At 33.9% G+C, this 12,426-nt stretch overlaps 1 pseudogene; it reads right to left on the reverse strand.

Annotated features, from left to right (window-relative positions):
* Positions 1-368: 368 nt before the first annotated feature.
* Positions 369-12,426, reverse strand: part of LOC149562575 (floricaula/leafy-like protein) — an 86,359-nt pseudogene continuing 74,301 nt past the window's right edge.

Consider the following 12,426-nt stretch of genomic DNA (forward strand, 5'->3'; position numbering starts at 1 on the left):
CTATGGTTTTTGGAGATCTACATAACTATTCAATATTATAGACATCAATGTCAATATGATATAGTATTGTCAAGTCATGGATAATAGGGATGCCAAAACAACCACATTAAATATAAATATGAGTATTATACATGAAAGTAAAGCATGTTGAACAAGGTCAACCATGCATTTCAACACACATTCAAATATTTTTCTGAACATGTAAGAAGAGTTATTGCACTATTGATTGAAACACTGCTTCAACCTAGTAAATACACTTTGATCCATGTCACAAACAATATCACTCTTTCTTGATAAGTTATCTAATCTTATTTGATAAAAGAAACAAGATTTGGTTTTAAATTATATGCACTATCTTTTTGAGGTGATTATAGAGCATTATAAACAAATAACTTTTTAGGACATTTCTCCTCTCTTTCCATAGTGATGTGCTAAACATCCAACATAAACTTACTACCTTGCTTGTTGAGATCAAAAATCTAGTCAAGCACATTCTTTTTTCCTCTTGCAAGTTCTCTTGGTTTAGTTACAATATAAGGGTGTTCTCTTTTCCTATCTTTGCCATCTTCTCTAGACTCTTTTGAGTGCCTTCTCCTTTGCTTTTTTCTAGCTTTGAGCTATTGATCACTGTAATAGTTATTATTCACTGCAGTGCTTAAATGACCACTATTTTGGAGTAGCAACACATGATCATTATCTATATTTAGGTTCAATGGATAGCTATGTTGTGAAAGAATCATGTTGTTATCTCCATTAGGCTCTTCCATTGATTGACCTATATCACCAATCCAACTAAGTTATCATCATATGATCTAATAGACCCTTATAATCCATATAATCCATATATATTCCTTCTCTTCACCAAATATTAGAAAGAACTAATAAATCAAAGAATATATTTCATATAGAAATGATGAATCTGAGAAGCTATTGAATCTCACCCCCTTCACCACTAATCATTGTTCATGTCACATATGTATCAGATTTAATTACGAAAGTGTATCAAATTTACACAATCTATACTAGATAATTATTTTCTCTTCTTGAATAGACTTTGAGATAGTTTTTAGTATCAATGGTAATCATAGTACATGATTCACAATAAGAATTCCTTTGCTGATGATATATACGACATCTTGAAGTATGATCCAAAAAATCAATGCTAAAAACTATTAGAAAACTAATCCCAAAAGAGAAAATTACCATAATTGACACTATCAAAGAAGACAAGTTTTAAAACCCATTAAAGAGTTGGATCATAACAAATAATTGCATCTTTACAAATGATGTTGTTGGAAATCTAATTGAAAAGATCATTGTAAGAAGAAGATTGATTGCAAAGAAGAACATTGTTGATAGAGAATGTTTTCAATCATCATTTTGTCACTAATGTCAACCTTGTTATTTGATGGAATGACAATTTCTTATAAGATCCAAGTACTATCACTTAGTTGATTGATGATGAGGATTTAATCAATAAGATGTAACAAAAGTACCTAAGGGAAAGGTTGAGTTATGGTTTTTTAATGAAGTGCAAGGATCAGTTAAGAAATTGATAACATAATGTATTGATAATATACTTGAAGATAAAGAGTTTGGCCACACTTAGAAACTTTAGAAGTATAAATTGTAACAAGGTTGATTGCAAAGCTTAACTAAGTTCATTTGTGAGTGTTGAGCAAGCTAGCTGGAGCTGAGAAAATTTGTAGTTGGAGCCGAGCAAATGGAGAATCTAGTGTGTGTCGGGTAAAATAGAAGGAGCTGAGTAAAGATCAAATTCTGAGTAAGATGTAGATCCAAAGAAAGCAACAAGTGCTGAGTACTAGTAAAACATAGTGAATGCCAAGTAAATTCACAGTGGATGCCGAGTAACATAGTATGTGCCGAGTGCCAATTTTTCAATAGCACCGAGCTGTTGCATTATTGGAAAAGTTGAAGATTTGTGGAATCTAAGTCGAACATGCTATTACCTAGAATTTTGTGAACCAGATGCAGGATAACGATGATGAGCTAGTGGTACAAACTTTTATGTAAACTATTTTTGAGCAAATTCAAGTCGATTCTTCAAGATGTTTCTAGAAGGAAAAAAATATGGGTTAGATTCAATGAATCCTACCTAATCCATCCAAACTAAAATTGAATGAGGGAAGAATCAAGTGGGAAAGAGGACTCTAGATTAATATTTAAGGAATCACAACCCAAGAAGCTAGAGTTGCTAGAGTGCTAAATTGCAAAGTGGTTGAAGGGTTTCAAGGAGAAGGAAGAATAGAGTACAGAGACTAAGCTTCAATAAGTGGTTAAAGAGAGATGATTGCACTGGTATATTGATCATGATGACTCAAGGAGACAAAGCTTGAAGAGGAAGACAAGATATCAGAACTACAGAGACCAAAGCTAGGAAAATTGTGATGAGTTGAAAAGTGATCCAAAATCTACAAGATATGTTATGAATTGTAATTAGGTCAAAGCCCCTTATTATTACTCTCTAGAAATTGTATCAGTTAGGGTTAAATCCTATGGACTTAGGTTGGTTTAATATCCATTTTTAAATTCCTTTTAATAGGGTGACACTCCAAGTGAATGTTCTAAAGTCCTTTGACTAGGCCTACTTCTAATAAGGTGGTTAAATCCTTTAACTAGGTCACATTTAACAGTGTGTTGTAGGCTTTAACAAGGAAGGCCTTTCATAGGGCATCACTTCAGAAGAGTGAGAATTGAGTAGCATGTTACTAGTGGTTTTTCTCAAATTGGGTTTCCATGTAAATCACTATGTTATGTGTTGATTATTCATGTGTTATGATTGCATGTTGATTTATAGTAACTTGCTAAATAGGAAAAGTTTAAGCATGGATGAATGAATAGTTTGATGGGCACACTTTACTTGAAAAAAAAATTTGATTGGACATTTAGACCTTGAATAACTAATTCAAATTCCCTCTCAATTATTTGAAAGCATTTCCAACAATTGGTATTAGAGCCATCTGTTGATTTAGTTTGAAGGTACTAGAAGCAGGAAGATCAAGATGTCCAATAGAGAAGTTCCCAAGCTCAAAAAAGATAACTTCATTGCATAGCAAAGCCTAATGAAGCTACAACTTGGATCAATAGGAGATTATGGAAAAACCTTAACTGAAGAGGAACATGTAGATCTAGCTGTACCCCTTTCTGCAAATGACTTGAGCAAAAGGAAGGAGCACAATCAGGCAATGTTGGAGATTGCCTCTACATTTAACTATGCTGAATTTGATGACATCAAGGGATGTGACAGTACATTCAAGATGTGGAGAGCCCTATCAGATATCTATGGAACAGATTAGAATTTCCAAAGAGAAAAAAAATAAAGCCTTAGAGGAAAGTTTGATGACATGAAATTGGAGGAAGGTGAGAATGTTGCTAAATATGCTACTAGAATGAAAGAAGTGGTAAGTGCTATAAGCAGTTTGGGTAGTCAATTGGAGGATGAAACTATTAATAGAAAATACTTAAGAACCCTACTCCCTATCTATGCTATTAGAGTTTCATCCATCCTAGAGTTGAGATGTGTACTAAGAAATGCACTAACTTTTGAAGGGATAGTAGGAAGACTCACTGCATTTGAATTGTCCAACTTTGACAACTACAGACCTAAGAATATTGAATCTACTTTCAAAGCCAAGTTAACATTGAAAGACACTAAGGAAGCAAAATCAAAGAAGAAGAATAAAGGAAAATATGCATCCAATGACAACAACATAGATGAGGAAGATGTGGAAGAATTGGAAGCATTATTGGCTAGAAAATTTCATAGAGGTAAAGGTAAATTCAAAGGTAAGCTACCTATCATTTATTTTAACTGTAATGAAGTAGATCATATTGTTGCAAGATGTACATAGAAGAAGAACTACAAAGAAGGAAACAAGTACAAGAACAAAAGAGAATATGATAGTAGAGATTACAAGGACAAAGGAAAAAGATGTTATATTATTGAAGAGGATTCTAATGAGAATGATGATGAAGTAGTCTATGTAGCCATGAAGGATGAATAAGATGAAGATGAGGCAATAACACTAGTAACCTATGTGAATAGAAATGAAAAGTGGATCATAGATAGTGGATGCTCACATCACATGATAGGAGATAGAAATTTATTATCTTTACTCAGTACAATGGAAACAATGTTAGATTTGGTAATGATGCTACATGTCAAATAAAAGTAAAAGGTTCTATCAAACTTACAAAGAAAATCTCATGTGATAATGCATACTATGTTGAAGGATTGAGCTACAATTTACTCAGTGTATCAGAGTTAGGTAATGTAGGTTGCAAAGTAGAATTTGGAAACAAAACTGCCAAAATATATGACACTGATAGAAATCTAATAGGAAAAGGTGAACAAACTAGGAGTGATTTGTTTTACCTAGATATGGAAGATGCAACCTAGCTTATTGTTAAATTTGATGATGTGTGGTTATGGCATAAAAGGTTGTGTCATGTCAAGTTTGATAATCTGATTAGTATTAGCAAAATGAAGAAAGTCAAGGATTTTTCAAAATTGAAGAAGCCTAAAAACACAATGTGCAAACAATGTCAACTAGGAAAGATGACCAAGTCAAGTTTCAAAAGCAAAACCTATAATTCTAAATAAGTATTAGAGCTAGTCCATACAGACTTATGTGGCCCAATAGAAGTTCAAAGCTACCAAGGAGACATATATATAATGTTGTTTGTAGATGACTATTCTAGGATGATGACTACTATGTTCTTGAAAAAAAAATTGATGCATTACAAATGTTTAAGTGGTATTTGGCCAGATTGGAGAAAGAAACAAGAAAGAATCTAAAGTGCCTAAGATCAGACAGAGGAGGAGAGTTTACATCAAAAGAATTTGAGACATTTGGCAATGAAAAAGGTATTAAAAGAGAAACATTAGCACCAAGAACTCCACCACAGAATGGCATTACAAAGAGAAGAAATATATCAGTAATAAACTATGCAAGAACTTTAATGATGGAAGAAAATATTGCTCTGAAGTACTAGAGAGAAGTTGTAAGTAGTATTGTTTACACCTTGAATCGATTCCAAGTCAAGAAAGGTACAAATGCAACACCTTTTGAATTGTAGTATGGTCACTCACCTAATGTAAAACATTTCAAAGTATTTGGTTGTAAATAATATATTCTTAAAGATACTAGAAATGGAAAGTTTGATGCAAAGAGTGGTGAAGGCATATTCCTTGGATACTCCACTAGAAGCAAAGCATATAAGTGTTTGAATGCTAACACTAATAAGATTGTGGAGAGTGCAAATGTAAATTTGTATGAGCACATAGAAGTCCAAGTTGATGAATCTAAAGAACCAGAAGAGTATAGATCCTTTGTATACTTCTATGAAGGAATACATATTGAAGATGAAGTTGCCAATCAAATTGGAAATCAGCAACAAGTTTCAATATCAGCTGAGTCACAAGCAGTGAATGCCAAGTTGCATTCAGAAGTCAAGTTATAGAATGAAAACAATACTCATTCTAACTCTAAAAATAGCACACATGGAAGAGATGGTCAAATACTTGAGAATGATGTGCATAGTGATTTTAAAGTTGAAGGACCAAACATGGAAAGAAGGACATAACCAAGACTATCCAAATATGTGAAAAGACATCACCCTATAGAACAAATAATTTTTGATAAGGATGTCAAACCAATGACAAGGAATAGATTAAGAAATGAATCATGCATGATGAGCAAGATTGAACCTAAGATAGTGAACGATGCACTACAAGATGATGACTGGTATAAAGCCATGAAAGAGGAGATAGAATAGATTGAGAAGAACCAAACCTAGACTCTAGTTCTTGGACTAGCTAGTGAGAATGTAATTGGTTCAAAGTGGGTATTTAGGAAAAAACTTGATGATAATGGAAAGATCACAAGAAATAAGGCTAGATTAGTCTACAAAGGTTATGTACAACAAGAAGTACTAGATTATGGGGAAACATTTGCCCTAGTTGCAAGAATGGAAGGAGTAAGAACATTACTTGCATATGCTACCTACAAAAGTTTCAAAGTCTATCAGATGGATGTAAAGTCTGCTTTTCTAAATGGTATACTAGAAGAGGAAGTCTACATTGAACAACTAGAGGGATTTGTTGATGACAACAAGGAAATGGTTTGCAAATTGCATAAAGCTCTCTATGGTTTGAAGCAAGCACCTAGAGCATGGTATGAGAGACTTCATAAATATCTTGTGAAGATAGGATTTGTGAAAATAGATGACAACAACAACCTGTATATCAAGGAAGAAAAAGGTAAAGATATTTTGATATTTGCAATCTTTGTTGATGATATAATATTTGGAGGAAAAGAGATTCTATGCAAAGATTTTGCTGACTAGATGAAACATGAGTTTGAGATGTCAATGTTTGGAGAAATCAAATTCTTTGTTGGATTGCAAGTACATCAACTAAAGCATGGCATATTTGTGACCCAATAAAAATATATCAAGGAGATACTCAAGACATTTGGTTTAGAAGATTCAAAACTAGTCAACACACAATGGTAACAGGACATAAGCTATCGAAGAATGATGAATTTGCTGAAGTGAATTAGACACTGTATAGATTAATGATTGTAAAGCTGCAATATGTTGTGTATATTAGACCAAAAAATGCATTATTTGCTGGGATAGTGGCAAGATTTTCTTCAAATCCAAGATAAAATCATCTAATGGAAATAAAAAGGATATTGAGATACTTAAAAGGAATTGATGACTTTGGCTTATATTACAAAAGAAGTGAAAAGTTTTAGTTGAGAACCTACACTAATGCCGACTGGGGAGGCAATATTGATGATAGAAAAAGCACCAATGGAGGAGCACTTTTCTTAGGGAAAAGATTGATTACATGGACTAGGAAAAAGCAAAGTTGCACCTCACAGTCCACAACAGAAGCTGAGTATGTTGTAGCTGCTATCAATTGCACCAATATTCTATGAATCAAACATTTGTTGCAAGGTATGAACAAAAAGGTAATTGAACCTATAATACTCTATTGTGATAACACATATGCTATCAACATATCAAGGAACCCTATGATGCATGCCAAAACAAAGCATATTGCAATTAAGTATCACTATGTAAGAGAATTAGTTGAAGATAAGCAAGTGAAAATGGAATATGTTAGTTCAAAGGAAAAAATTGCTAACATTTTCACAAAATAACTACCTAAAGATGCATTTGAATATCTTAGAAGTAAGTTAGGGTTGATACCCCTAGCTACAACTACTTAAGTAATAGCAAGGATTTCCCTATATCAAATGAGTTGATTGTTAAACTATTACATTGATGTAGAGGATACTTACTTTAGGATTTTTTCTTGAAGTAATCAAAGTGTTGAAGTTCCAAATAAATCGCAAAGCAAGGTGACAGAGGGAGAAATTGAAGTACTTGTAAATGATATATTTGCATGTTAAGATGCTGAGATAATATGTCTTTGGCATTGTTGTCAATGAGGGAGAAGTGAAACTAAACAAGAGGGAGAAAGAGCTAGAAATTGATTAACAACATTTGAGGATAAAGAGAGAGAGCCAAAATAGAGTGAGAAAGAATGAAAAAGGGTACAATAGCTAAGAGGGAGAAATAGAAGTAAAGAAATTAGGATTGCAGATTAGAGAGGGAGAAGTGAAAATTGAGGATAGCATATTTCTTTTTGGTATTTGACTTACTATTCTAACCTAGTTAGCATTCTATTAACATGGTTAAATAGTTTGGTCTGATGGTTAATCAATTTGGTTTTCCATCAATGTCAAAGAGGGAGATTGTTGGAAATCTGATTGAAAGGATCATTGTAAGAAAAACATTGATTGCAAAGAAGGATAATTTTGATAGAGAATGTTTTCAATCATTGTTTTGTCACTGATGTCAAACTTGTTATTTGTTGGAATGTCAATTTTTTATATGATCCAAGTACTACCACTAAATTTATTGATGAAGAGGATTTAATCAATAAGATGTAACAAAAGTACCTAAGGGAAAGGTTGAGTTATGGTTTTGTAGTGAAGTGCAAGGATCAGTTAAGACATTGATAAAATGATGTATTGATAATATACTTGAAGATACAAAGGTTGGCCACACTTAGAAACTTTAGAAGTATAATTTGTAACAAGGTTGACTGCAAAGCTTAACTAAGTTCATTAGTGAGTACCGAGCAAGCTAGTCGCAACTTAGTAAATTTTTAGTTGGAGCGGAGAAAATGGAGAGTCTAGTGTGTGCCGAGTAAAATAGAAGGATCCAAGTAAAGATTAGATGTTGAGTAAGATGTAGATGCCAAGCAAGAAACAACTGCCGAGTGCCAGTAAAACTTAGTGAATGCCGAGTGACTTCATAGTGGATGCTAAGTAACATAGTATGTGCCCAGCATCAGTTTTTCAATAGTTTTGAGCTGCTACATTATTGGAAAAGTCAAAGATTCACCAAATCTAATCTGACAAGGTTGTTACCTACAATTTTGTGAACTAGATGGAGGATAAGAATGATGAGCTAGTGGCATAGACTTCTATGTAAACCATTTTTGAGTGAATTCAAGTGGATTCTTCAAGATGTTTCTAGAAGGAACAAAATATGGGTTAGATTCAATGAATCCTACCTAATCCATCCAAAGTGAAATTGAAGGAGGGAAGAATTGAGCAAGATAGAAGACTCCAAATTTTTATTTAAGAAGTCATAGGCCTAGAAGCTAGAGTTTCTAGAGTGCAAAATTGTGAAGTGGTTGAAGGGTTTCAAGGAGAAGGAAGAACAGAGTATAGAGACTCTACTTTAATAAGTGGTTAGAGAGAGATGATTGCACTGGTATATTGAGCATGATGACTTAAGGAGACAAAGCTTAAAGAGGAGGAAAATTTGTCAGAACTATAGAGACTGAGGCCAAGCAAACTGTGATGAGTTGAAAAGTTATCTGAAATCTACAAGATAAGTTGTTAATTGTAATTAGGTCAAAGCCCATTATTGTTACTCTCTAGAAATTTTTAGTTAGGGTTAAATCCTATGGACTTAGGTTGGTTTAATAGCCATTTATAAATCCTTTAATAGGGTGACATTCCAAGTGAATTTTCTAAAGTCCTTTGACCAAGACCACTTCTAAGGGGGTGGTTAAATCCTTTAACCAGGTCATATTTAATAGTGTTTTGTAGCCTTTAATAGGGCAAGCCTTTCACAGGGCATCACTTCAAAAGAGTGAGAATTGAGTAGCATGTTATTGGTGTTTTTTTCCCAAAATTGGGTTTCCACATAAATCACTATGTTATGTGTTGATTCTTTATGTGTTATGATTGCATGTTGATTTATAGTAACTTGCTAAGTAGAAAAATTTTAAGCATGGATGAATGAATAGTTTGATGGGCTCACTTTTCTTGAAGAAAAAGTTTGATTCGACATTTAGACCTTGAATAAATGATTCACCCCCTCCCCCCCCCCCCCCAACCCCCCCAACTAAGTTATTCTAAAGAATTTCTAATAGATGCAACACTATTACTTAGAATAATATGAATATTGAAAAAATTCTCAGTTCTCATTTTAGTGGAAGAGTGATTACAAGAAACTATTTCTACACAAAGGTATATATAATACTACAAGTATTTACTATTTTTATAGCTTTAGAGACTACCTACTAATATGATCTAAATTATGTGACTTTGTGAGGATAATATCTAGAAACAAACATGAGGAAAATGTGGACACCGGAGTATGAAATAGTGTTCTTAGAAGAACAAACTACAACTATCATGTACAACTGTATAATTGATTAATTTTGCAAGAATATATATGTCCCCCAAAGGAAAACAAGCATAAAATAGAGTAAGAAGGCATCTATATGTGCATGCAAAAACCAAGTATAATGATAGCTCTTCCATTCAAACATATGTAGCAATGGATAGGCACAAATTATCTTCCTGAGACAATGTGTCTAAAGCATTCTCATCACTCTTGTGTTGTTTTCCATCCATGAGAGAAAAGAGTTCCATATGCTTCTTCCTCTTTGCTTTGTCAAGCCTTCTCCTTTTTTCCCTAATTATAAATTTAATTCCATATTTCTCTCCAAAAATAAGATCAAGGTTGTATATTTTAGCCATGATCCTAACAACATCATCCATCTCTTGTTCAATCAAATTGACCAATGTGTTGGTAGTGAAATATATCTCAACCATCTTGCTTAGCATTATGCATCTCAATCAATCAACTTTCCCCAAGGACTCAATGATAACTTGTTGTTAATCAATTGTTGAGATAATGGGTGTTGCACACATTGCATAATATTGTTATTTTATTATTTTATTTTATTATGTAATGTTGTGCCTAGATGGACGTGCAACATGTAAAGATTCCCATGGAATATTCTTGATGAGTTGTATTGTAACATTGTGAAAATATTTTATGTAATTATTTAATATTGGGGAAAAGAATTAAATGCCCAATATTAAATGTGGGGTCAGTGGGTTAGGTAGCACATGGTTTTAGCACATGGTTTATGTAATACCACTTAGTGGTTTTGTGGGACTTGCTACTATATAAGCAGCCACAAGGGTAGTTGTTGTAGAGTAAGAGAAAGAGTGACAAGGAGAAGACAAAAGGCAAGAGTCGAGCAGGACAAGGCTTGACAGGTTAGCCAAGGGAGCATTTGTGAAGGTTGAAAGCATGGCATGGGATGTGTGGATTCATGCTTGTTCACATAGTTTTCTCGGTTGTGGCTATGGCCATGAAGGCTTCCATGGTTGTATGGCAATGGTTATTTTGCTGAATAATACATGGTGATGGATGCTTTTGGAGGCTGGGTTTTTCCCTCAATGAGGGTTTCCCAGGGTATATCTTGTGTCACATTTTGTGGGTATGTTGTCTTTTCTCTTGCATGTGGATTTTAATTCCGTGTTTATTTCAGATCTATGATGGGTTATGTGGAAACGGTTATATTCTTTATTGCCAAGTTTCCTTACAAGTGGTATCAGAGCTATGGTTTTATTATTGTAACCCTAGATTGAATCCATGGGAATGCATGAGAGGATAAAAGAAAAGGGCAAGATATATGAATGATTTATTGCAGATCTGAGGGTTTTGGATTTGCTGTTATGATGAGATGTTAAAAGATTTGGGCATGTGAAATTGTTAGACAAAAGAATTTTTTCAGATGTTTCATTTAAATGAGAGTTTTAAGGGGTAGCATGTAGAAATGACCTCTTGGGTAAAAACAGACTTCACCATTGGATCCGGGTCGACATTTTCATAAATTTTGATATATAATATGCCCTAGTTTGGCCATGTTTAGAGGAAATGAAAGAGTTTTTTAGTTTCAGCCCATGATGGCCGTCAAATTTAATCCTGTCGGAATTTTCGTCACTGAAAAAAAATAAAAAATGAAAAATCGTACTAAAAATGGTAAAAAGACTGTCTTAGTAAAACGGCCATAACTTTCTCTCAGAATATCGGATTTTAGAGTTCTTATAGGCGTTGGAAAGCTAATTCAGAGCACTACAAGATGGTGTAGGTTTGGTTTTGTGATTTTAAAATTTTGTCGAGTTTTAAGAGCCCTAAAGTTAGATGTTTTTTATTTTGAGCACGGATTAGGGCATAACTTGGGCATACGGAGTCGGATTTTGGACTTTGAGTAGTCAACGAAAAGCTCTTGGAGAGCTCTACACATTGGTTCAGATTTGGTGCAGGTTTGGCATGATTTATTTGTTGATATATTTATCTGAACAGTTTATAGGTATATTTTGACTATGGTAACATTGTGAGTTTATGGCATTGGAGATTTAAGATTTGATGTCATTGTATACTCAGTTCATATTTCAGATTGGTCTCATGATGATATGGTTATCAGTGTTTGGTTTGGATATGCATGATGACTTGTTAGATCTACAAGTTGTGCATTGTTGTAAGCGGTCTATACTTACAGGTTGCATTTATAGCTTGGTTATGGGTTGTCTTTGCCCATTGATCTTTCATTATTGATGTGTATTCAAATTGGTGGCTTGGATTTGGGTTGTCTATGCCTTAAGTCACATGATTTGCTGATTTTATCTTCATGTAGAAGGGATGAGATGTTGTTATCAGGTACAGTCATGGTGGAGAATTGTGCTTGACTATGCTGACAGGTTGGACACTTTGAGAGCCAGATGCTCGGTTCATGGATGTGATCATGGTGTCATGGATTTTGGCATGACATGATTGGTTATACAGTTACATCCTTGATGTTCATTAGCTTGGATTTTCTGATTTGGTTATGGTGGTATATCTTCTTGGTTGAGGATCATGGTTATTTGGTTTCTTTTAAGGAGCTCATGATGTGCATTTTGAGTTCTTTGACAATTTGATGCCTTGGTTGATTCTCATGGTTAGAGGATGGTTTTTTCATCATGATGTCATGGATAGCTTGGATACACGGTTTAGTGGGAGCTTGCGACA

The sequence above is a fragment of the Cupressus sempervirens genome, chromosome 4, assembly GCF_028749045.1.
Source record: "Cupressus sempervirens isolate cs-2001-9-10 chromosome 4, ASM2874904v1, whole genome shotgun sequence".
NCBI lineage: Eukaryota > Viridiplantae > Streptophyta > Pinopsida > Cupressales > Cupressaceae > Cupressus > Cupressus sempervirens.